The sequence below is a fragment of the Dasypus novemcinctus genome, chromosome 9 (assembly GCF_030445035.2).
Source record: "Dasypus novemcinctus isolate mDasNov1 chromosome 9, mDasNov1.1.hap2, whole genome shotgun sequence".
In the NCBI taxonomy this organism is placed as follows: domain Eukaryota; kingdom Metazoa; phylum Chordata; class Mammalia; order Cingulata; family Dasypodidae; genus Dasypus; species Dasypus novemcinctus.
Window position 1 is genome coordinate 42,389,104 of NC_080681.1, and position 26,770 is coordinate 42,415,873.

The 26,770-nt window shown below is 45.7% G+C and overlaps 1 protein-coding gene across 2 annotated transcripts in view; it reads left to right on the plus strand.

Moving 5' to 3' along the window:
• The first annotated feature begins 658 nt into the window (after nt 1-658).
• The window catches only part of LPAR3 (lysophosphatidic acid receptor 3), an 81,150-nt gene continuing 55,038 nt past the window's right edge, over nt 659-26,770 (plus strand). Inside the window, exons 1-2 of one of the 2 annotated variants that reach the window (XM_058303241.2) lie at nt 659-877; nt 26,222-26,378. The gene's annotated coding sequence lies outside the window, so the exon portion shown is untranslated. The remainder of the gene's footprint in view (nt 878-26,221; nt 26,379-26,770) is intronic. The other variant, XM_058303242.1, reaches the window with a different exon arrangement.

The following is a 26,770-nucleotide window of genomic DNA, read 5'->3' on the forward strand; positions in this document are numbered from 1 at the left end:
TTAACTACAGTCCATGGTTTATCTTAGGGTTCAGTATTCTTTTAGTGCAGTTCCATGGTTGCTGTTTTTTCAATTTTTATTCCAGTAACATCTATACAACCCGCAGCTTTCTTCTTTACCCCAATATGGGTCTTTATATTTCAGCTGTTGAAAAACAAAGTATCCAGCACTTTTTACCGAGGAGGCCAGGAAGTTCTTACAACGATTCCATTCTTCTGTCGCTTCAATTTTAAATAAAAGGGCCTGAAGGAAAGGCTTCAGACATCCCCGGTCCCCGGGGGCTGCCCGCACCCCGGGTAGTTTGGGGTTGGAGTTTTAGAAGGCTGGGTCGCTGCCCCGCAGGGCGCCCGCCTCCCACGGGGCTGGGTGTGGGTTGCATCTCCCCGCACTCACTCCGAGCAAACCTCGCCCCCCAAAACAGGGACAGAGGGGAAGAAGGGCTGGGCTCTGACGCGGGCCCTCGAGGCAGGGCTCTAAGGCCGGGGCGCGCGAGCGGCCGGGGAGCGTGCGGCCCCGCTTCTGGGGCCCGCGAGCGCGGGGTGGAGGAGCCCCCGCCCGCCGCTCCGCGCGCCTCCGCCCGCGGGTCGGGGCCTGGCCGGTGGGGGGCGACCTCGCGTGGGGACGCGGCCGCGCCGGGCAGGCGGGGCAGGGCGGAGACGCGCCCCTCCACCCCTCGGCGCCTGGCCTCACCTCCGCCAAACTTTCCTCAGCCGCCGCCGGAGAGGAGGCGCCCGCTGCCTGCCCCGCGCGTCCTGCGCAGCCCGTCGGCGCCCGGCGGGAGCCCGGCGCTCGCGCCCCTTCGCGCCCGGCCCCGAGGGCATGCGGCAGCCGCAGGGACCCCCGCTCCCGGGCTCCGCGGCGCCGGCGACCGCGAGCGGTGAGTGGGGCGCGGGGTGCGGGCGGGAGCCGGGAGCCGCGGGCGGGCGCGGGCGGAGGTCCGGGCGCGGGGGGCCTCCGCGCTCCGAGCCCTGGCTTTTCGGGCTTTCCTGGCTTCCAGCCCCCTCGCAGCCCCCGGGACGGGAACTCTTCAGAAGGGGCGGGGACGTGGCCCACGTGGCCCTTTTCACTTTTCCCGGAGCCGAATGCCGTGGGACTGCAGGACTGCGCTCCGCGGCCTCTGCGGCGGGCGGGCGACGGCGCAGCTTCTGCACAGGTGCCGCTTCTCCAAACTCGGGCTTACGGCTTTTGCAGGTGGTTCAGAAAATGAGACTCTCCCGTGGAACCGAGGGCTGGAGCCTTGTCAGCCTCCAGTTCCGCCCAGTACGAGATGTCAGTTGGGGAGCAGCACGACCCATGTGGGGGCGTCTAAAGATTTGGGAAATACTTATTATTTATTTAACTAGTTACACTCTTGGGGGACGTGCTAGCTAAGCGAAGGCCCCTGGAACCCCCCTTCCCCACGGGCAGACAAAAGTGCTTTGTTCTTTTGCAGTGTTACTTTATTGCTTTCCCTCTGCAAGTTGCAACTACCCAACATCGGTTAGAAACTTCTCAAGCGTGTAATTTGAGGAGTGACTGTGAATATTGGAAACAATTTAGTCTTATTAAGGTAATCATTGAGACAGCCCTCAAAAGCGTTTGTAGGTCAGTTTTTAACTGAGTGTTTTCCATTTGTTATTGTCACTGCAAAGGACTTTTCTCCCACCTCACTCCTTTGTAGCCCAATGTACTGCCTGGTCTTGGACAGTTAGTTTAAAACTAAAGGGCAGCTCAACTTCTGTCACAGTTCCTACGTGTTTGTTGTTGTTTGTTGTTGTTTTTCTAAATTGGAGAATAAAGTAAATGCCAGTCACTCAGTCCCTTTTTTACCAGTAGATTATTATTCTCTAGACTTCACGCCTTAAGCTAATGCATGGTGTTCCTCAGGAGAGTTGTTGGGCTTGTCAGTGGACTATCAGCCGCTGCTAACCTTGCTTCGCGTAAGACATTGGACCCAGTTTTGTGTGGTCTGAGTCCAGTGAGCAGAAGTTCTCTCCTCTTCCTCCAGAAGCGATACAGTTAGAAATGGGCACACAGCCTTGGCTCTAACACCAAGCTTGTCCAAACAAGCCTGGCCCTTCCAAAGGGACCTGCAAGCAAACACTCTAGTGCGGGTTGTGCACTTGAGGTGAACTTGAGGGTGTCTCCTGTGGCTTGAGATGGGATGGATTTAGTGTTACCTCGACTCATCCAATCATCTGGACAGTGCTCATATTGGTTGTCAGTCCTCATTCACCATTTTGGTAAATTTTTCTTGTTTTGTTTTGTTTTTGTCTTTAGAATCTAAAACTTTGTAGCTTTGATTTAACAAAATCTGGCGGATACATCAATCAACTGTCAGACTTTTTATATCAGATGAAATCTATTTTAGTTACCTAGCTGTTTTGCAAGATGTTATGAAAGAACAGACCTGCATATGTTTTCTGTGAATGAAAACTGAGATGAAAATATCAAATGGCATGATGGCTTTTTAATATATGTTCATCAGAACTTATTTGAGAGACCAAAACATGCTAATTTTCTTTCTCATTTTTCAAAATATACATGCATAGAAGGGACAAAGCATTTTACCCAGGCAGCAAGCAAGGTCCGTGCTCTCAAAGGCATGCACATGTGCCTAAGGCTGCTGCTTCTCCCCCGGTTTCCTAGCTTCCTGCTGGGGTGCGGCAACCCACCGTCACTTAAGCCCACCCTCTTATTTCCCTGGACTGGGGCAAGGGGAATCACCATAACCTAAATAGGAATTACTGTAACTCAAATCACCTATTAGCCATTCTCCTTGGAGTATACATTAGTTCAAAATGCTTTCTGGCCTGTGATTATACCCAACAGGGTGGTTAAGTCTGACTGCAAGCTTCTAAGTGGCAGAGACCAGCTCCCAGGCATTGTTAATGTGGTAGGAAGGGAAGAGCAGGGCGTTGCAGTCAGGCCAGCCTTTGCTCCACCCCAGACTTTGTGACCTTGGACATGTTGCTTAACCTCTCTAAGCCTTAATTTCCTCATCTGTAAAAATGAAGATACTATCTACCTCCTCGGATGAAAAGACAAAGCACTTAGCAGGGTCTCTGATACACAAGAAATGCTTTCCAAATTGTGGTTGCCCTCTTTCTTTTCCTTCTCGATAAACACAAGTTAATCAAAGTATTGGCATCTGTATAAACATTGGTACAAATGTGTATTGTCCCCATGAGAGTACAAAGGTCGATTCCCACGCTGTAGGTGACGTGGAGATGTTATGCATATTTTCCTTACTTGCTTTTCCCTTTCTTGGCCTTTTGCTCTGTCATTCCTCCTGCAGGTGCGGAGCCTTCTGCTCTCTGGCCTTGCTGGAGCTTGCCTCTCACCCTGGATTCTCTGTGTGTGTGGAGGAAACTCCCAGAACTTAGTGCTGTTCAGGATGGGGGAAGGGTGGTGGTAAGGGATGAGGAGTTGTCTACATAAGTCCTGAGAGTTTGTTCTTTTACCATGCTGGGTCAGAGAGGCACTTGGAGTACAGGAGTTCAGGGTTAGCCTCCCAACCTTACTTTTCTCAGCTGTTATGGCCTGAGTACATCACTCGTCATCCTGGAAAAGGCTTTCTCATTTACACAATGGGGAAATGAATTCTTTTTCTCCCTACCTCCGTGGACCGTTGATTGGTCCCATTAAATCATGTATGTGAAAGAGCTCCCCTGTGAAGGGCCATAGATGTTTTGGAATGAAAGGGGCAGGGTCTCCAGAAGTGCCACGCTCCCGGCTGTCTCTGAGCACTGGCTGGATGGGGCCGCCAGGCTGCCCGTGGGCAGCTGATGGGCTCCCTGAGTGTGTCACTGCCCTTCTGAGGTTGTTTTAGACCTCAAGGAGGAAATCTTGCAGATGGTTGAGACGCTACTCTGTGGGGACTATGGAAGGAAGCTAAATTTCTGGACTGAGATTACCTAACACCGTGTGATTAGAGACACAGGGCAAAGTTCTGAAGAGGTTTTTCATGCCTTCTTAGAACTACCTGTACTGCCTGCTCATCTCAGTTCTTAGTGGAAAAAAACAAAGTAGAATCTACCCAGTGAGTCAGGAGGAGAGTGGTAGTGAACCTGACGTTGAATTGGCGTGCCCTCACTCTGCCCTCTGCCCTGTGTGTCTTGCTGGCTTGAGTCTCTGAGGTTCACTCTTCTGCACACTGAACTGACTCGAGACTTTGCCCCACATCAACAATTAGGCAGATTATTTTAGTCACTCTGAAAGATCCGTTTTGCTCTCTGCCTGATCAGGCAGACTAGCCGCGAGACTAGTCCCCAGGAATAGCAAGGTTTGGGCATCCTGGGTGGGACCCCAGCCCATCCCTGGGCTCGTGCCTTCCTCCTCCTTCCTCTTCCCTCCTCACCTCCTGGCCTGGCCTCCGCAGCACCTGCGCAGCCTCCCATCCCGCCCGCCTGTCATCTGGAACTCGGTGTCAGTGACCCCTGGCACCACCATGCTCACAGGCTCCTTGGCTCCATCCTCAGACGTGAATCATTCATACCCTCCAGCCTGGGCCAGACTGCGTGTCACTCTGGAAAACAACCTGCCCAGTGCAGCCTGGCCCACCCCTTGCTAAGGATGTTGTCAATCCCCTCAATTACTCATCAGCTAGTCCTGTGCCTTCATTGTTCCCCGGGTGTTAGGTCCTCCCTTTGATTCAGCCATGTGAAGACTCAGTGGTGTCATCAGGGGGTGGCTTGGCAGGTGATAGGGTGGTCAGAGGGCACTTTAGCTCCTTCATTAGCTTCACCAGTCTGCTCCAAGGCCTCCAAGCAAACATCCATCTAAATAAAAGCACTGTGTTTGCTTTTTATTTTTATTTTTTAAAAAGATTTATTTATTTCTCTCCCCTTCCCCCTCACCCCCTCACACCCCAGTTGTCTATTCTCTGAGTCTATTCGCTGTGTCGTCTTCTTTATCCACTTCTGTTGTTGTCAGCAGCACGGGAATCTGTGTTTCTTTTTGTTGTGTTATCCTGTCGTGTCAGCTCTCTGTGTGTGCGGCGCCGTTCTTAGGCAGGCAGGACTTTCTTTCCTGCTGGGCGGCTCTCCTTATGGGGCACACTCCTTACACGTGGGGCTCCCCTACGTGGGGGACAACCCTGCGTGGCAGGGCACTCCTTGTATGCATCAACGCTGCGCATGGGCCAGCTCCACACGGGTCAAGGAGGCCCAGGGTTTGAACCGCGAACCTCCCCTGTGGCAGATGGACACCCTATCCATTGGGCCAAGTCCTCTTCCCTGTGTTTGCTTTTAAAATACAGCTTTAAGGCAAGCTCCCTGGTCTTCCTTTTCAACCAGGCTGCCCCAAAGCCCTCCTTTAAAAGTTCTGGAGCTGCCCCCAGGCAGGCTGAGAACATGTAAATCACAGGTGGGTGATGGGGGTTAGTCAGAGGCATTTGGTCCCCAAAGAGAGCTAGAAATGGAAACTTCAAGACTCACAACCATTGGAAAGTAACTAGTTACTGAAGCCCAAAACAAGGAATCAGATACAGAGTGTGTTAGGAGAACTTCAGTGAATCATTTGCCTCCTGCCCTGGCTGATCTTCAGGTCAGTCCTTTGAATGGGGGCTTCTCCCTAGAGTCAAACTATCACATTAGTCTGGCAAAGAGAAAAGAAGTAAAATACGTTTGTATGTTCCCATGACATAAGTATCAAAATCTCAATATCCTCCCCTTTCTCTCCCTTCCCCTCCCTCTCTCATCAGTCTATATCTATCTATCTATCTATCTATCTATCTATCTATCTATCTATCTATCTATCTATCTATCTATCATCTATTAGAACACTTTTCTGAAACTTTTGAGAGCAAATTTCAGGCATTTTCCATCTTGCTTAAATATTCCAGTTTGTATTTTATAAAAACAAATATCCTCTTCTATATAATCAGCATATAATCAACCAAATCACAAAATCAATGTTAAGCCAACACTACCATTCAATCCCCCAGAAACCCATTCTTCTTTCAACTGTACCCCAAATGCCTCTCTTTCCCGGTCTGATCCAGGATCTGTGTTACATTCAGTTGTCATGTCTCTGCTGTAACAGTTGCTCAGGCATACCCTGTTCCAAAGTCCTTGCAGGTGTAAAGAGTACAGTCTTAGATTCTGTGGGATGACTCCCAACCTGGGCCTCTTGGGTGTTCCCTCATGACCAGATCAGCTCATGCGTTCTGGGCATGATGCCACAGAAATGAGACCGTGTGCATGGGATGCCCGTCCCCTCAATGCAATACTAGCTTTGATCACCTGACTATGTTGGTGCCTGCCAGTTTGCCACCTTAAATTCACCATTTTCCCCTTTGAAATTTACTGGTATTTCTGGGGAAGTATTCCGAGATTATGCTAATATCCTGTTCCTCATTAAACTACTGCCTAGGTCTTACCATTCATTGATAACTTCTGCCTGAATCAACTGCCTTCTATGAAGGTTGCCAAATGGCAATGAATTATTTCCATCCCTCAATCTACATGTTCTATAAGGAAGAGCTCCTTCCCCCATTTATTTATTTGTTTATATTAGTAAGCATTCATGGATCCCTTTAGTATTCAATAGTTTAAAATCTGTTACTTCATTCTTTTTTTTTTTAAAGACTCTGTTACTTCATTCTTTTTTTTTTTTAAAGATTTCTTTCTTTCTTTCTCTCCCCTCTCCCCCCCCCCCCCCCCCCCCCGGTTGTCTGTTCTCTGAGTCTATTTGCTGCTGCTTCTTTGTCCACTTCTGTTGTCGTCAGTGGCACAGGAATCTGTGTTTCTTTTGGTTGGGTCATCTTGTTGTGTCAGCTCTCCATATGTGTGGCGCCATTCCTGGGCAGGCTGCTCTTCCTTTTGCGCTGGGTGGCTCTCATTACAGGGCACACTCCTTGCACATGGGGCTCTCCTACGCGGGGACACACCTGCATGGCACAGCACTCCCTGAGCATGCATCAGCACTGCGTATGGGCCAGCTCCACACGGGTCAAGGAGGCCTGGGGTTTGAACCGCTGACCTCCCATGTGGTAGACGGATGCCCTAACCACTGGGCCAAGTCCGCCGCTGACTTCATTCTTTATTTTGATGCTCAAATTGTAAACTATAGACCATGGTTAGTAGCAATACCTCAATATGTGTTCATCAGTTGTAACAAATATACCACACTAATAAAAGATGTTAATGGAGAAAAGTGCCTGTGGGGGGGTATATGGGAATCCCCCTATTTTTTTTTTAAGATTTACTTTATTTCTTTCCCACCCTCTCCCTGGTTTTGTACTTGCTGTCTGCTCTCTGTGTCTGTTCGTTGTGTGCTCATCTTCTTTCTTTAGGAGGAGGCAGTGGGACCCAAACCCGGGCCTTCCCATGTGGGAGGGAGGCACCCAACAGCTTGAGCCACCTCTGCTCCTGCCCCCCTATATTTTTAATGTAACATTTATGTAATCTAAAGTTTCTTTTTTTAAAAAATGCCTTTGATTTGGCTAAAGGGAACTCCTTTGAGCTGGCTGCTGTGTCCTTTCATTCATGAGCATTTCTTTATTTTCTGAAACCACAAGATGTTCCGAGCTCATCTTGTACTTTCTCTGACCTAGTCCTCCATTTTAATAGAGACTGGTATTTAGAAACCAATACATAGAAGGCTGATGTGCCTTTGTTAGTGGGATATCATTGCTTCTAGCCCTCTTAGATGACAGCACAAGGAATATACATATGTGCATACATACATACATATGCCTTTATATATATGTCTACAAGACCATGTGTGTGTGTATAACATATGTGCATAAAAAATAAAATCATGAGTTCATACTAATACCTCCAATTTCAGTCCAACACCTCAGAGATCTTTCTCTTCTTCCCTTTTATATGTTTGTAAATATCTTCTCTGGCAATGAGAAACTTGGCATCCATTATCTTCAACATCCTTACTTACTTGCTTAAAGTAACCTATCGCCCAACCACAAGGACCATTTAGCCTCCGCTTTGCCCACTTCTGCCCTCCACTATTTCTTGGCCTTGGCTGCCAAGCCTGCCTGCCTGTGCCTCTGTGTAGCTTCCCAACCCCTGGTCCTCTTCAACTCCAGTGCCTCCAGATCTCCCCTCTATGTGGCTCACCAACCATAGCCCATGTCTCTGGGCAGCTCCCCAATCTCTCCACCACCATGCTGAGTTCTCTGCCACATGCTGACCCTATGTTCAGGGAAGTGAAGCGAAGAAAAGGGAAAGGAAGAGAGAAGAAGATGGGAATGGAAGGAAGGCAAAGTTGTTAAATATACATGTTTTGAGTTTTTGACACATTGCCAAATAGCCCTCCCCAGAGGGGGCATTCTCATCCACATGTTTCAAGAGTGCCATTCCCCCCACACCTTTACCAGCACTGAAAAATATACTGAATGGTGCCACATGTCTGCAGGGGAGGAGAGGCTTTGCCTCCTGGAGAGCGGCTGCTCAAGTCTGTGATCTTCCTAAGGGCATTTAGCTTCTTTAGACATATCTCTGTGCATCTCTCTCTTTTTCCTGCATATAGTGAACAGTGAGGAAACAGTAACCACACAGGGATCAGAGGACTCAGTTGCTGGAGAGAATGCACCCAGCAGGACCACCAGAAGGAACCCATCGCATGCGTGGAACTCTGCATGTGCAAATTCCATGAACGTTCAACAGAGGGAGATGAAAGGAATGTTAGCAAAGCAAAATGGACTGCCACCATGTCATTACTATTCTTTTCAATTATATCCACCCTAATTTCTTAAAGTTAGTTACAGTTGAAGCATGTGTACTGGTTAAAACATGCAGATTCTATTTTATTGACGGAGAAAGTTAAATGGTTTAGGTGAAGGTGTTTCTTAAGCTACTTCCTTTATGTTCTAGAAGTAAACTAGCTTATTCACTGTTCTGAAGCCATTTCTGAAGCAGGCAAACTGGCCAACCACTGCTACTTTCTATCATGTGTTTAGTTTAATAACGGTGTCATTTTCACTTGATTATATGGACTCTTTCCCAGAAACTTTGGTCAAAAAATTTACTGAGAGATGACTTATGTAATTTTATTGACATTTACCACAATCAGATTATATATCTCCTAGAATCAGTCAATGTTTGCAAAAGTCATTAATACCATTATGGAGAACAAATCCACTGCATATTTAATTTCTCATGGAGACATATAATTAGCTACAGAAAAAAGGAGCCCTAAAGATGAGAGTGGTGAAAAGAGCAGTGGCCCAGAAGGGCAAGACCTAGTCACAGTGAGCCAGTCTCTCCAAGTTTTAGTTTTCTTCTCTGTGAAACAGAGAATGCTAACTGCCCAATCTCCCTGTGGGATCAAATGGGAAAAGAGCTGTGAAACCACTTTGAAAACAGTTTAGTGGTATATCAATGAAAGTATTTGAGAGATTCTCTGAGCTCCAGAGGATCAATCTAGAAAAAGTGTGGTAATCAAGTTCAAATATTAAACATCAGGCTTTCAACCCAGCTGGCCAAAGTGCTCTTCCTTGATTATACATATTCCTCCGGGCTGTGTTTTTCCATGGTGGTGACTTGCCCACCAGCCAGCGACTCTGGACAGGGTGGTAGAGGAGAGAAGTCTTGGCTTTAGGGCTGCTATTCCAGTGACCACCCATCTGAGGGAGGGGACCCTTCTGTGAGCCCCCCTGCACCCTGGAGCTCACTGGACTGTCTCTGACTCCTCTGGACCCAGAATTGGGCTGGCGGTTTTACATGTGCTATTTTATTCACTTTGTCCCAGTCACCCAGTACCCTTGCCATTAGCTTGTCTCCATTTTACAACAGAGGGACCTGAGGCTCAAGGAGGTTAAAGTAACTTTCCCTAGGCCCCCAGGATGATAACAAGAATGAAATGAACACTATGTGTCAGGGGTTATTCTAAGCACTTTATTTAAATCCCCAAGAGCCTTAGCAAGAAGATACTGCTACTGTCCTCCTTTTGTAGATGAGGTTGACTAACTTGCTGGTAAGCAAGGCTTCCAACTCAGGCAGTGTAGCTGGGAGGCTGTGCTCTTTAACCATGCAGCTCTCCTGTTGATCTGCTAGTATTAGAAGGCAGCCTCAGAAGCCTGTGTTCTTATGCCACACTGCTCTGCCTCTCCGCTCCTTCCTTCTCCACCCCTCCCACCCCCACACTCCTGCCCACCTGCTGTTTGTTAAGCAGCAGAAGACAGAGCATTCCGAGTCTAAGCTTAGCCATGGTGGTACTAGCCTATCCTTAGCTAGGGGAAATTCTTCCCTGGATTGTTATTTTAGTGAAGGTACGGGATGACTTTGTCATGGTTTCATGTTAAATCGAGGTGTTAGAACTTGAATCATTAAACTCAGGAAGCCAGTTGTATATTCCTTGGAATTTTTTAGAAGATTCGAATTAGCTCACCTTCCTGGGATGTCCTCCCTCCCATTGGTTTGAGCACTTCCTAGGTGCTCAGCCTCTTGCTAAGCACTTTCTAAGTATTCCTTTAACTTCATCCTGCCCTCAATCATGTAGGATTGTTGCCATTATTAGGCTAGTTTTAGAGAGGAAGGAGAAGGCTCTGGAAGGATCAACAGTGTGCCTGGTGAAAGCCATCACGGAAGGAGATGAGCCCACATCTGGCCCCGTCATGTGACGTCAAAGCCTGCAGCCTGCTCTCCCCTCTAGCCTTCCTGTGTGGCATGGCCTGCCAGGCCTTCCCCGTAGGGCGTTGCTTACCCAACATCTCTCAGGTCTGGCCATCCTTTCTCTGACCTCTGTTTTAAATACCCGTGCTAAAATGTACAGTTCTTCCTTTGTTCTGACCAAAAAAGACCCACTGTGTGATGGGGGAGTAGAAACAAGAACAGCACAATAAAGACTCCCACTCAGGAGGTGGGGAGACACACGGCAGTCCCAGGGGCCTAGAAAGATGACGACCTGGCAAGCGGGAATGATCAGGATGTCCCCGCCTGGCACTGGAGGAAGTCCCATGGTTGGTTGTTGCTTCCGCTCTCGAGGAGAGGCTCCCCAGGCCTGTGACTTTGACAGTGTCCCCTGGGAAGAGCACCCTTTGTGGCCATATCTGAAATGGGTGTCGGAGAGTCTGCTCTCCTTGAGGGAGAGTGAACACGGCCTTTCCAGCCAACCTGTGGCTTCCTCGGCGACCCAATACCTTAAAAACTTTGTAGTCTCCTGGTCTGTTGGCTGCCAGTCCATGTACCAGTGCTCATATCCAAATCCTGTCCTGGACCAACAGAATTATTATTGTTTTCTTATAATAGACCTTATTTTTATAATTTTAGATTACAGAAAAGTTATATTGAAAGTATAGGGGATTCCCATATGCTCCCCCCTCCCCCCCTCCCACATTTCCCCTATTAATAACATCTTACATAAGTGTGGCACATCTGTTATAGTTGATGAACAAATATTGAAGCACTGCTACTACCCAAGGGCTATAGTTTATGTTACAGTTTACACTTTGCACCATACAATTCTGTAGGTTTTACAAAAATGTATAATGACCTGTATCCGTCATTGCAATATCCAATGCCCTAAAAATGCCCTGTGTTCCACCTGTTCCTCCCTCCCCTCCCATCAGAGCTGCTGGTAACCACTGTCTTGATATCAGTCCAACGGAATCCTTAAGCATGCCTTATTTATCCGCTTCTGTGCTTGCCCATCCCTCTCTCCCTCGCTTTGGTGGTATCGACCCTGAGGCCCCCTGAAGTGGGCTGAGGTGGGGAGGCCCACTCCTGGCCTGACCTTTGCTGCAGGCCTTTTTTTCCTTTTTCCGCTGAGAAGTCTTACCAAGAAACCTTTGAGAAAGGCTGTTGGGGAATTCTGTTTTCTGCTCTTTGGGGTTACAGAAGTAATGAACTTTTCTAGTCCCCAAAGCCCCCAGTTTCTAAATTCTATCCAGTCCTTTCCACCTTTGCTTACAAACTGGCTTGCTTTTGCCTGAGCTCCTCTCTTTCTTGTTGCAAGAAGGAGACAACACATGGTAACATTCTGAGTCTTTCCAGCCCCTTCGCCTGGAGCTTCAGGCTGCATAGGCGGGTGGCCTGCCTTGCGAGTTACTGCAGGTGAAAAATTCACCGAGTCTTCTGTGGTGGCACAACTGGCGTCACCAGCTTTATGGCCCAGGGTATATGCTTCCTTCCTGCCTACCACCTGGCCACTCAGCCAGTGGCACATATTTTCATTTTAAATTGTGGCAGCACTCCAAATTCAGGAGTTCCTTTCTGTATTTCTTTGAGTATAGGCTAAGTTTATTTTTCTCTCGTGGTTAAGTCCTGAGGTGAGTGGTTCGCCTGAGAAGGATTCCTTTCATCCTGCTGTGCTGCCATTGTCTAGGGCAATGCTTCTCAGGCTCTCCGTAGTTAAGGACTAGAAATTCCCTTTATTCATTCCATCACAGACAAATACCTTTGGTTTATATTCTGTTCAAATAGACAAATCCACTGATCATGTACTTGGTCTTCACAGCCACGGCAAACTGCTGTAAACACTTTTAAGTGTTTATTCTCCATTTCTGTACTTATCTCCTTGTTGATGGAAACTGGTGTGCGGCCCACCTTGAAGCGGTGCTGCTCTAGGGCTTTGACGCCCCCCCCCCCCCCGAACATTCAGCGCTGCGGCACAGGCCTGTCTGTGTTCCACCTTGCAGGAAGGGCAGCGACACGGAGGAGCCCCCAGAGAAGTGCCTTAAGGCTAACCTGTGAGTAGCACACTTCATTTATGTTCACATTCCCTGGGCAAGAACAGAGTCACAAGGCCACCGTAGCTGCAAAGGGGCTGGAAAACAGTGTTTTTAGCAAGGCATCCAGGTGCCCAGCTACAAGTCTATTGCTCTTTTTTTTTTTTAAGATTTATTTTTTATATTTATTCCCCCCTCCCCTGATCCCCCATTGTCTGCTCTCTGTGTCTATTTGCTGTGTGCTCTTCTGTATCTGCTTGTATTCTCATTAGGCAGCTCTGAGAACAGTTCCTGGGACCTTCTGGAGTGGGAGAGAGGCGATGACTCTCTTGCAGCACCTCAGCTCCCTGTTCTGCTACGTCTTATTATTTTCTCTCCTCTGTGCTCTTGTTACATCATCTTGCTGTGCCAGCTCTCAGCTTTTGCCAGCACTCCTGCGCAGGTCGTATTTCCTGTGCTGGGTGGTATTCCCATGCAGGGCGGCACTCCTGCACGGGGCGGCATTCCCACGTGGGCTGGTACTCTGCATGGGCCAGCTTGCTGCGTGGGCCAGCTTGCCCTCACCAGGAGGCGCTGGGCATTGAATCCTGGACCTCCTATATGGTAGATGGGAACCCAGTTGGTTGAGCCACATCTGTTTCCCTCTGTTACTCTTTAAGAAAAGAAAAACTCATTTAGTGGACGATGAACAGTGTGTGCCACAGGAGATAAAGCTAAATAATAACACAAAGAAACAATTGCAAGAGAAATCGTAGTGCAGTATTCAATTATGGACAAATGAGTGAGAGGGGCTCTGAGATTCTTGCCGCACTGTGCTGAACTGGAGGCTGGGGTCCTGCTGATCCTTTTAGGCAGCCTCAAGGTGATAGGCCAGTTGCGTGAGAGGTCAGCAATGGGAAGAGGCTGAGAACCATTCTTTGGGGGGAAATCCAGAAACCAAATACCCAGGTTTGGAGCCCTGTTAGAATCTACGAGGCTGTTCCAGAGTTCTGGGACTGGAGAAGATCAGAAGGCAGGGGTGACGCTGGCTTGGGAACACTGTAGCAGTCAGAATCCAGTGGGGGCATCAGTGAAGGGAGCTCCAGTAGTCTCCCCTGAGCCCTTGAGTGGACACCAGGGAGAGGGAGAACTAAAGAGTCTGACCAGTGTGAGTCGAGTGAAGGTTCTCCAAAGCCAACCACTTCACCAGCTTGCTAACAACTAGTGGGGCCTGAAGGCACCACTGTTTTAGCCCCCTAGGTTAAAGACCTGGTGTTTGAAGTTGAAACTTTATGTCCATCACCTCCAACACTGACTGAGGGAGGATGACCGTTCCAGCCTGCACACAGGTGGCACTCGGGGTGGCTGTCTTCATATTTATCTCCGTGGCACTGTGGGATCTGACTTGTGACTGGTGGCTTAGCATGAGAGAGAGTGTGAGAGGTGACAGGGCTGGACATAATTATTTAGTAGGAAATAATTTAAGCACTAGTAATCCATGTGGAAGAAAGTTTAAAGGGAAATGAAGAGAAGGCAGAGAACTGAGTCTGGATTGTCTACTCTTCAAGGCTGTTGGAAGAACACAGGCCAGAAATGCTGAGGAACTTGAGAAGGAGGCAGAGAGAATCGAGTCCCAGAGGCAATGGAGAGGAGTGTCCAGAAGGGAACAACTGTGGTCAAATTCCAGTGAGAGCAAAGGAAAAAGAGGACTTTTTTTCCATCAAATTGAACACATTTTTCCTGAGTGCCTATTATAAGCAGGGGAACAGGGAGACAGGAAGATACCAGCTCTGCTCACAACGAGCTTAAAAACGAGATCAGACAAATAAATGCTAATAGCATAGGAGAGGTACCAAACTTTTCTCAAATTTCTTTAAAGAATAGACTCTACTTTCTTTCCACTTCCACATGGTCCGAATGCTATTCAGTATATTGTGAGCTGGCTTCCATCTCCTCTATTTCACTGAAGCTAACCAACTAAATAACCGACACATGTGCCAAATATTTATCGCACATCTATCATGCGCCACTGCTTGGGGCACGAGGTGCACAAGCCCGAGTAAGAAACTGTCCTAGCCCTTAAGAAGCACAGAGCCTGGTGAGGAAGCTGCAGAGGCAGAGAGTAAGCTTCCAGTGAAGAGTCAGGGGATTCCCCCCGCCCCCTCAGGGGCTAGAGGAGAGCCTGAATCCAGTAAACAAATCTGTTTTGGAGAATCTATATGTAAATGCATGGAAGTTCCAGTTGTATAAAGCGCGAAGGCTCCAAAGTCAAGGACTGCCCCTGATCTTCCCCAAGCATGTTTGCATTCAGATTAGAAGGAGCAAGTGGAAGTGTGAGGGTAAGAATGCCAAAAAAAGATGATGCTGTTGATGGAGTGGAGAAGAGCTCAATCGTGAGCAACACACGGGCCTCTCTGCCTACTGGAAGACTATGTCTGGTTCGTGTCTCCAGAGTCTAGAGATCATCGGCCACTGCAGTAGCTCCACCAAGCCTGCAGGCAGCAGTGCTGTGAGAGCAGCATGCCTCTGGCACCCATCAGGGCTGGCCTGGCCACTGGAAATGCCACCGAGGAGGATGGACGGGTGGGGCACATCAAAGCGCAGCTCTTCCAGCTAGGTCTGTTGCTTTAGTGCCCCTGGGCTTAGGCTGTCTGTACCCTACCCCTTGCCCTCCTCGTGGCATCATAGGAGGAAGTCCACTGCTTGCTTCTCTTCGGTGTCTAGCTTCAAACCTCGCTAATCCTTCACTGATACTTAAATCCACAGCACATATTTTCCACGGTTTTCAAGACATAGAATACAGATAGAATTGGAACTGCTCCTGGATTACATTGAGCGATACTTGGGCAGTAGATCCTAGTATGTAGAGACCTGTTGGGACCCTCTGCAGTCATCTTTGCTTTATGTAACCCCTATATCCAAGGTAAGTAACTCATTTATTGAGCTACCCTCTCTGTGTCAAGAATTTACTAGGGTTTGTAGGGGGACATTGAAGGCATCAAAAGAATTGTGATACTGGTCCAAGCCCTTGAAAACATGACTCATTCCTCTTCTCTAAAACTGGTTCTATTTATAATCAGGAAATGTTATGTGTGCTAGATCATTCCAAAAGATTTAAGAAAATCCATAACACAAGACTTTTCAAATAGCAGTTTTTGTAGTATTACAATGTACTTTAAAAGACATCTCTATTAGAGTTCTCCACAGGAAACTGGTGATAGAGTCTAATTGGTAATTGGAGGAGAGAAACTGGTTCTAAAATAGGGGCAGAGTTCATGGTAACCAGCAAGAGGTGGTGCAGTACCCCAGAGCTAAAAACAGCAAGAGCAGTCACCACCATGGACCTGAAAGGCCAGCCATGGGGGCAGGGCAGCTAGCTCTCTGAGAGCTGGTAGCTCACCTAACCCACCCTCGGCCGCAGCCAGGAGTTCCCAGTTCACCATCCCAACCTCCCCCTCCTCCCTCCTTCCCAGCTCTCGCTGTACCTCTCCCTGACAGAGGCTGGAGAAGCAGGATGCCTGTAGCTGCTGTCCCTAAGGGCCAGCCTCCCAGGGTGCAGAGCGAAAGGAGAGGAGCGGGTCGGGAGCTGGAGGGCAGGCTAGCCAATGAGGTCTGGCACAGCATTCAAATGACTTTTATACTCAGTGACTTGACCTGGCTACCTTTGCCCAGATGAGATGTGTTCCCACCACAGGATCCCGGGAGGTGGGGGAGGGAGGGGAAGGAGAGGTAGGAGCCTCCCTTTTTAGGAATGATTCCTGCTTGCCGACCAAAGCATGGAATTCTTGCAGGAGGTTTCTTGGCCTCACCTGCTTAGCATAAGCCATGCCCTCCCTCTGAACCTCTGAAGGCTTGTTCAGAAGAACCATCTCCTGCCACAGTAGCCCTGAGTCATTAAGATATTACTTTTCTTTCTACACCATTTCAGGATTCAGCCAGGCACTACTCTGGGTGGGTGTGGTCTCTAGAAACACGGAAGAGTCACGGCAGGTCGTTACTGAAGAGAAGACCACCAGGAAGGGGGATTATTTGGAACAAAACCACGTAGAGCCACAGCCTCTTAAATATCTGTCTCAGGACTGGAGGCAGGGGGCGAGGTCACGAGGTATGCTGGGCCAGGGAACGCAGTACCACAGCTAAGTCCTGAGAAAGAGGTCGGACCAAAAGTTTGCCTGCTGTGAATTTTACAACATAAAGAAAGCTCATTTTCTTCTTGTGGCAAGTCATTTGTCGTGAGCATGCACTTTAAAATTTTCAAGATCTATTTTTCCGGAGGGACGAAGCATTTTGTATAAGAAAATCTCTTTCAGCTGTGAGTGTCCCCACTTTAAATTTTGGCATTCCCTCCTGCTTCTATCAGTAAAGCCTACTAAAGTTTAATTACATATCTGTCTAAGGATTATTTGCTATGTATTAAACAGAACATATGGAGTTATGTGTAAATAATAGGATTTTCAAGCATTTTGATTAGCTTCTTTACTATTAATGAGAGTCAGAGGACACAATCTCTTCAATCTTTATGGCCTAATGAATTAGATGAGATTAAAATTTTATAATAGATAAAGCAAACATAGTTTTAGACTTACATTATTACATGAGCACATGGATAAACTAAGTCAGGGAATTTGCCTGTCCTATAAAATCCATGTCTCACCTCTTTTATTTAGTTTAGTTCTGTGGGTTTTCAAGTTGGCTTTCCTGTTTAATCAAGTGGTTTAAAATAGTCTTCAGACATGGGAACATGTATGGAACAATACATGTGATTCTCGCTGTTTATTAAACAAGCCCTAGGACAGAAGCTGCGTGTGTATGCCACGACCTCCCGGGACTGCCCCCTCTTTGGGGAAAGAAAGCAGTAGGTCCGGCAGCTGACGTCCTCCCCACCTCCCAGCCCCTAAACTTGCACTGACACGATAAAGCTGTTTATTCTGCTAAGCTCAGACTCCATTCCCCATCCCCTGCGTGTCACTACCTTAGAGCAGAGCATTGTGGAGACCTTGGAATGCGGAGAACAGAGGCTCTAGCTCAGAACACTTTTAGGTACTTGGGTTAAAGATTCCTTCTTAAGAAACAGAGTAACCAAACTTTAGTGAAGTTGAGGGTTTAGCTTTCTTAAGAGAAATGGTCTAGTGTATTAAGATAGGGAGGCAGATTTCTATCAGCCCTATACACACAGCTACCTTTAGAGTAAACAGAGTTGCTTACCCAAGATCAGAGACCTCCAATACTCCATTACAGACAATATCTGTTTAAATTTAATCTCAAACAAATAGCTGCTCCTGTCTTATTTTTACAACAAAGGCGCCACTTAGGCAATGCAGGGGCTTTATTTATTTTGAAATTACTACAGTGTAACAGAGTCGATAACGTCCTCTACCTCTCTCTCTCTTTAAAATCTTAATTAATTTTTAGAACATTTTTATATTTACAGAAAAATTGAGCCGATAATTCAGAGTTCCCATGATAACAACTCTCCCCACACAGTTTCCCCAATTAACATTTTCCATTTGTATGGTACATTTGTTCCAATTAATGAACCAATATAGATACCTTATTATTAATCAAATTTTATAGTTTATTCAGATTTCTTTAGTTTGTAACCTAATGTCCTCTTTCTCTTCCAGGATCCCATCCAGGACCTTATATTACATTTACTTGTCACATCTCTTTAGGCTCCTCTTGGCTGTGACAGTTTCTCAGATTTTCCTTGTTTTTTATCACCTTGGCATTTTTAAAGGGTATTGATCAGATATATTGTAGATTTTTCTGCAGTTCTTTTCATAATTAGACTGGAGTTATGGGTTTCAGGGAGGAGGATCACAGAGATAAAGTGCCATTTTTATTGCATCATATCAAGATTACATGCTGTCACCATGACACAGTCTTTTTAAAAAAATGTTAAACCTTTTATTTTGAAATACTTTCAAAATTACAGGACAGTTACAAGAAGAATACAAAACCCATACAGAGAACTCCAACATACTTCTGCCTCCACCCCCAGATACCCAATCCACCAATTTTAACATTTTGTCACATTTGCCACATAATTCTATCTATCCATTTAACAATCTATTTCCTGAATGCTTGTAGGTTGCTTACATCATGCTCTTTGAATATTTATTACTGTTATGTGCATTTCCCAAGAATATGGATATTCACTTATGTAACCACCTTAAGTGCAATTATCTAGTTCAAGAAATTTAACATTGATATAAAGTTTACAGTCTGTATTCCAGTTTTTCTTATATCCCCCAAATGTCCTTTTTTTCCCCAATTTTAGAACATTTTCAATGCTCCAAAAAAAAAACCCCATACATACCCCTTTTATACCCCTATTATTGATACAGCATTGCTGTTACCTTTGTTATAAATGATAAATGAATATTAAAATATTACTGTTAATTATAGCCTATAGTTTGAATTAGGTGTATTTTTCCCATATATCACCCTATTATTAACACCTTGGAACAGTGATGTACATTTGTTCTAGTTTGTGAAAGTATATTCTTATATTTTATTAACCACATTTGTCATCCATAACAAGGATGTTATATAGTCCCATGTTTCATCCTCCAACTTTTTTTCAAGTGACATACATGACCCTAAACCTCCCCTTTCTTTTTTTTTTTTAAGATTTATTTTTTATTTCTCTCCCCTCCCCTCCCCCAGTTGTCTGCTCTCTGTGTCCATTCGCTGTGTGTCCTTCTGTGACCGCTTCAATCCTTATCAGTGGCACCAGAAATCTGTGTTCCTTTTTGTTGCATCACCTTGCTGAGTCAGCTCTCCGTGTGTGCAGCGCCATTCTTGGGCAGGTTGCACTTTCTTTGGCGCTGGGCGGCTCTCCTTATGGGGTGCACTCCTTGCATGTGGGGCTCCCCTATACAGGGGACACTCCTACGTGGCACGGCACTCCTTGCGCGCATCAGCACTGCATGTGGGTCAGCTCCACACGGGTCAAGGAGGCTCTGGGTTTGAACCGTGGACCTCCAATGTGGTAGGTAGACGTTCTATCTGTTGAGCCAAGTCTGCTTCACTGTTTGTTTTTTTTAATAGTGGCCAATCTAGTAGATGTGAAATGATATTTCACTGTTTTGATTTGCATTTCCCTAGTAGCTTGTGATGTTGAACATTTTTTCATGTGCATTTTAGCCATTTGTATTGCCTCTTTGGTAAAATGTCCTTTCAAGTCTTTTGCCCATTTTTCTAATTGGGTTGTCTTTTCATTGTTGAGTTGCAGGTTTCTTTATATATTCTAGATATTAAACCCTAATGGGATATATGGTTTCCAAATATTTTCTCCCATTGAGCAGGCTGCCTTTTCACTTTCTTGACTTTCTTACCTTGTGGTGCAGCAGTATTTAGTTTTGAGGAAGTCCCATTTATCTATTTGTTCTTTCTTTGCTTGTACTTTGTGAATAAAGTCTAAGAAACTACCACCTACCACAAGATCTTGAAGCTACTTCCCTACATTTTGTTCTAGTTTTCTGGTCCTGACTCTTATATTTAGGTGTTTTATCTGTTTCGAATTAATTTTTATATAAGGTATTGAGATAAAGGTCCTCTTTCATTCTTTTTTTTTTTTTTTAGATTTATTTTTATTTATTTAATTCCCCTCCCCTCCCCCGGTTGTCTGTTTTCTGTGTCTTTTTGCTGCGTCTTGTTTCTTTGTCCACTTCTGTTGTCGTCAGCGGCACGGGAAGTGTGGGCGGCGCCATTCCTCGGCAGGCTGCTCCCTCTTCGCGCTGGGCGGCTCTCCTTATGGGTGCACTCCTTGCACGTGCCCACGCGGGGGACACCCCTGTGTGGCACGGCACTCCTTGCGCGCATCAGCACTGCGCATGGGCCAGCTCCACACGGGTCAAGGAGGCCCGGGGCTTGAACCGCGGGCCTCCCATGTGGTAGACGGATGCCCTAACCACTGGGACCAAAGTCCGTTTCCCCTCTTTCATTCTTTTGGATATGGATATCTAGTTCTCCCAGCACCATTTGTTGAGGAGACTATTCTGTCCCAGTTGAGTGGACTTGGCAGTTTTGTAAAAAATTCTGAGGGGTTGGGGAGCGAAGAATAGATGGAGCAGGGGACATTTTTAGAGCATTGGAATTGTGCTGCATGATCTTGCAATGACAGACCCAGGCCTTATGCATTTTGTTAGAACTTAAAGAAGTATATGGTACAGAATTTGAACCATTATGTAAACCATTGACCTTGGTTGGTGGCAATGCTTCAATATTTATCAACTGTAACAAATGTACCATACTCATGTAAGATGTTTTTAATAGGGGTAAGTGTGAGAGGGGGAGGGAGTGGGGCATATGGAAATCCCCTGTACTTTCTTTGTGACTTTTCTGTTACTTAAAGCTTCTTTGAAAATAAAGTAGAAAAAAATAAGCATATACAGAAGAAATTGTCACTGTACATAAAAGATAACATATAGGAATGAAAGACACAATGCAAATTTTTTTAAAAAATTTATTTATTTTTGCTTTATTTCGGAGAGGTTTTAGACTGTGGATGAGTTGCACCTATGGCCCGGGAGGATCTCTGGAGCAGGGTGTTGGTGGTTAGGGGATGTGTGGGGATGGGTGCACCTGGGACATGCTTCTATAGAATAGAATATGAATGTGTTCATGTGGTCATGGAGTGTTTTCTCCGTGGATGGAGACCAACACCATAACCGAAAGAATATTCAATTCCCATCCTGGAGAGTCCTGCTACATTCTTTAATAGAGTGGCAAGAATCCCTAGAGTACATGGGCAATGCCTAGTGAAGGAGAACAGACCAATATGCCAGGCCTTTGATATTGATGCTTGTACTTAGGAGGCTTATTCTTATGAAATTGAAACTTAGCCTAGTATTATGTATTTTCCAAGAGTTACCTTCTGAAAGCCTCCTTGTTACTCTAATGTGGCCTTTCTCTAAGCCAAACTTAACATATAAACTCATTCACTTTCTTCCCCTGGTGTGGAGAAGGGATGAGATTCCCTGGCACCAAGAGACCAAATGACAACTAGCTTGCATTTGGAAAAAGACCTTGCTCAAAAGGGGAAATGTTAAATACAAATGAGATTTCATGACTAAGAGATTTCAAAGTGAGTCAGTCAGGAGGTCTTTCCAGAGTTTGCAAATCTCAGAAAGGTCTCACTGACTGCCACAGTAACTAGTGCCTCAAGTAGGGGGGTTCCTGAGGGCTCTAGAGACTTCTGGATACTATAGGCAGGGCAGACAACCCCAGGAATTTGGCACCCTGTCAGTGGACCTTACCTTGGAATATATGATAACCTATCTCCCCAATGTATCAGAGTTGGACTCATTTATAATTTTCCTGCACATGGTTCTAATACCCCTTTTATTTGATCTTATAATTAGTACTATACCCATTAAATATGTGTCCCAGAGACGTAAATCTTCAGGTTGTTCTTATGCCACTTGAGCCCTGAATCTCAGCAGAGTTACCCTCCAATTCATTGGACTCACTCAGGACAACTAACAAAAGGATGATGATGGATTACACCCATCCCCCAAAACAGAGAGTATCTACAATGCTAGCAAGATGGTCTTACCCATCTGTTCCACAGATCTAAGCCCCCTTTCAACCAGAAGCAGAGGGGACATCACCATCCTAAAATCCTCAAGACTGAGGAATGAACAAACATAAGGGGGCGGGATTACAACTATGGACTAAAATAGACATTATTATTCTAGAAATGGAAGAGCTTGTAACATTGATATAGAGATAGTGGTCACCAGAGGTTCTGAGGGGAGGGAGAGGGAAGAGTAGTTTTAACATGGGGCATGTTTGGGGCATTGCAATGATGGATACAGGCCATTATACACTCTGTCAAAACCTATAAAATTGTGCAGTGCAAAGTGTAAATCATAATGTAAACCATAGACCATGGTCAGTAGCAATGCTTCAATATGTGTTTATCAATTGTAACAAATGTACCAATGAATGATGCTGTTAATGGGGAAAGTGTATATGGGTTAGATATATGGGAATCCTCCATATTTTTGATATAACATTTGTGTAATCTAAAGCTTCTTTAAAAATAATAAGAAAAAAGGGAAAAATACTGATTAAAAAAATCCATTAACCATAGATGTGCAGGCCAATTTCTGAACTCTCAATTCAATTCCATTGATCAATATGTCTATCTTTTTTTAAAAAAGATTTATTTATTTATTTCTCTCCCCTTCCCTCCCCACCCTGGTTGTCTCTTCTCTGTGTCTGTTTGCTGCGTCTTCTTTGTCTGCTTCTGTTATTGTCAGCGGCTCGGGAATCTGTGTTTCTTTTTGTTGCATCATCTTGTGTCAGCTCTCCGTGTGGGCGGCGCCACTCCTGGGCAACCTGCACTTTCTTTTGCACTGGGCGGCTCTCCTTACGGTGCGCACTGCTTGCGCGTGGGGCTCCCCTACGCAGAGGACACCCCTGCGTGGCAGGACACTCCTTGTGCACATCAGCACTGCACGTGGGCCAGCTCCACACGGGTCAAGGAGGCCTAGGGTTTGAACCGCGAACCTCCCATGTGGTAGACCGACGCCCTAACCACTGGGCCAAGTCTGCCACCTCCAATATGTCTATCTTTATGCCACTGCTATGCAGTTCTGACCACTGTAGCTTTGTAGTACGCTTTAAAGTCAGGAAATGTGAGTCATCCTTCAACTTTGTTCTTCTTTTTCATGATGTTTTTGGCTATTTGGGGCCCTGTACCTCCCAAATAAATTTAATCATTGGCTTTTCCATGTCTGCACAGTAGGCTGTTGGAATTTTGATTGGGATTGCATTAAATCTGTAGATCAATTTGGGTAGAATTCATATCTTAACAATATTTAGTCATCCAGTCCATGTGCATGTGATGTCTTTCTATTTATTTAGGTCTTCTTTCACTTCTTTTAGCAATGTTTTATACTTTTCTACGTACAGGTCCTTTACATCCTTGGTTCCTAGATATTTGATTCTTTTAGTTGTTATTGTAAATGGAAATTTTTCTTGATTTCCTCAAATTGCCCACTTCAGGTATCTAGAAACACTGCTGACTTTTGGATAGTGATCTTGCATCCCGCCACTTTGCTGAACTTGTTTATTAGCTTTAGAAGCTTTGTTGTAGATTTTTCAGGACTTTCTGAATATAGGATCATTGCATCTGCAAATAATGAAAGCTTTACTTCTTTCTTTCCAATCTGGGTGCCTTTTATTTCTCTTTCTTGCCTAACTGCTCTCGCCAGAACTTCTAGCATGCTTTGAACAAGAGTAACATAGACTTTTGATGTTGACCTTGATCACCTGATAAAGTAGCATTTTTCAAGTTTCTCTACTGCAGACTCACTCTCCTATCTCTCCTTTTCCATACTGTGCTCTTTGAAAGGAAGTCAGTGTGCATAACCCACACTTAAGGAGTGGGGAGTTATGCTACTCCTCCTCCAGGGTGGAATGGTTGTATAATTTATTTGGAATTCTTCTTTATGGGAGTTTTGGCTCCTCTTTTCCATTTATTAATTTAATCAGTCATTTCTTTTTGTCACTATGGACTCCTGGATAGTTGTTTTATACTTTGGGTTATAATCCAACCCAAACAACCCAAACAAATTTTATTTGTTTTGTGGCTCGGATTGTTCCAACTCTGGCCATTGGGTGCCCTTTCTGTTGAGGTTTTGCTCAAAGAGGAGTCAAAGTTTCTGGTTTCAGCCCTAACCAGTCAGAGGTCTCTCTGGTGAGGACTGCCCTTCAGACCACCTGGCTTGTCTGCTCTGCCAAAGCTGCTGTTCAAGGGGAGCAAACACCACTCCTCATGCCTCTCTGCAAGCAGGGCTTTGAGCCAAGTGTACATGGAGAAATGAGTTCCAAATTAGAGAGTAGGCGGAAGAAGAAAGTAATCGTTCTCAGTTTGGGTGAAAGATTAGGGTGCGTGCGGGCATGCGTGGGTGCACAAGGAAATTTATTTAATTCTGCGTTTAATGAGTAGTGCATAGGATGCACCTGGCAGTGTTTCTGGCACTGGGGATACGCTGTATCAACACCAACTTCCTACTTCCTGAGCACACATTTGAGTGGGGGAGTCAGACAGTAACCCCCGGCAGGTACTGCCAGGTAGTGAGAAATGCTGTGCAGAAAAGCGAAGAGGGTCATGGGCTAAAGTGCAGCGCGGGTGGGGCGGGAAACCCTTTAGAGAGTAGCTGGGAAGGGAGTTCTGATGAAGTGACGGGAGCAGGCGCAGGGAAGAGAAATGAGTCCTATGGGTAACTGGGGAAGAGGCTTCTGGGCAGAGGGAGCAGCAGGTACAAAGGCCTAGAAACTGACGGCTAAAAGGAGCCACAGGGATTGCCTGTGTACTCAAGTCTCCATGCTGTTCTGATTTTGCCATTAGCATTAATTATTAAAAAGAATTCAGTAAGCAAACGCCATGGCTTATGCAGGATTGCTCTCTTTTCTGGCCTCTAGCGTCTCAACTGACCTAATATCCAGAGAAAACAGGGCTGTTTTACTTTCATGGACCAGAGGAAAAGAAAATAGCTGCGGCATAAGTTGTCCCGGTCTTAGATGCGCCCGCATTTCTTCCTAGGAGGAAGTGGAGAGTGTTATATGAGCCAGCTAAAAGGCCTGGCAGCCCCTTGTCTTGTAAGATGTAGTTAGAAATAAAAGCTGCTTGAGTGGTTTTCAGATGTCTTAATTTTCATAATTGCTTCCACATTACAGGCTGGCTGGGCATTTTTTTTTGTCTCAGAGAATCAAAGTTTGGGAGCCTCCAAATGAAAGATTGGCCCATAAAGTTTTCATTTGGATTCCACATTTAGACCTCCTAAACCATCATTTTATGAAGTCTTAAATTACTGAAGTTTGAAGTTGTGGTGATAGCTCCAAAGTTTAGCAGCTTTTGTTTCTGGGTCAGAACTATTTAGACCCTTTAAATCTTTTAGTGTAGTTAAAAAAAAAAAAAAAAACAAACCACAAAAAACAACTTGGGATTTGACAGAAGTAAAGTTTAGTGTCTTTGATCTAGTCCTGAAATTGATTGTATTGTGTCCCACTTTCCATAAAACTTGAAAATATATTTTCAGAAAAGTGCCTTTTCTCTGCTTTACAGGGTTATACAACAACAGCAACAAAAGGCTATTTAGAATGTTCACAATTTTAATCAGGCGGGCAGTCTTTGAATGCTCTTTGACCAGATCATTCTTTTTGGCAATTCTGTTGTTATTGTAACTACATCTCTAGTTCTTGATTCTGTCTAGGGTTTTTGTTTGCCTGTGGAAAGAAAGCAAAGTGTTGTAGATAAGAATGGGTCCTTGGTGCCTGGATCGAATCCAGGGTCTTCCACTTATTAGCTGTGTGACCTCAGGCAAGGATGCTTCAATACCCTCCATCTGCAAAATGGGCGTAAAAATAGAATCTACAGCCTTGCTGTGAGGATTGAATGAGTTGATATGTGTAAAATGCTTAGTCCAGCACCTGGCACAAAGTACACCCTCATAAATATTAGCAATTAAAAATAGTGAAAATAAAGTGGAGGTGTTCAGTAGCTAACCTGAGAATTCAGTAAGTGCTGGAGCTCTCTAATGGTCAGATTTAGTGGTTGACATGTAAGTAAGCAAAGGCCTTTCACTAAAAAACATTTTTTTTTTTCTTTTTTAGGACATCTACCTGGTAGTAAACCTGGGACCTTGTACATGGGAAGCAGGTGCTCGACCACTGAGCTACATCCACTCCATCACTGAATCTTTTCATTTTAGTGGGGATATTGTAGGACAGAGATTTATTCATTCATTCAACAAATGCCAGCGATGTAGAGGTGAGCATAATTGGCAAGGTGTCTGTTCTGCAGGAGGAGAGTGATACAGTGGTGGGAGAGTGGCAATAAAGAAAATGCTGGGTAATGAACGAAAAGTTCTCTGATGAAGATAAAACAGATCTCTCTGTTAGCAAAAGACATAGGGCTGGGAAGCAGACTTGGCCCAGTGGTTAGGGTGTCCGCCTACCACATGGGAGGTGTGCGGTTCAAACCCCGGGCCTCCTTGACCTGTGTGGAGCTGGCCCATGCACAGTGCTGATGCGCGCAATGAGTGCCGTGCCACGCAGGGGTGTCCTCGCGTAGGGGAGCCCCACATGCAAGGAGTGTGCCCCATAAGGAGAGCCGCCCAGCATGAAAGAAAGTGCAGCCTGCCCAGGAATGGCACTGCACAC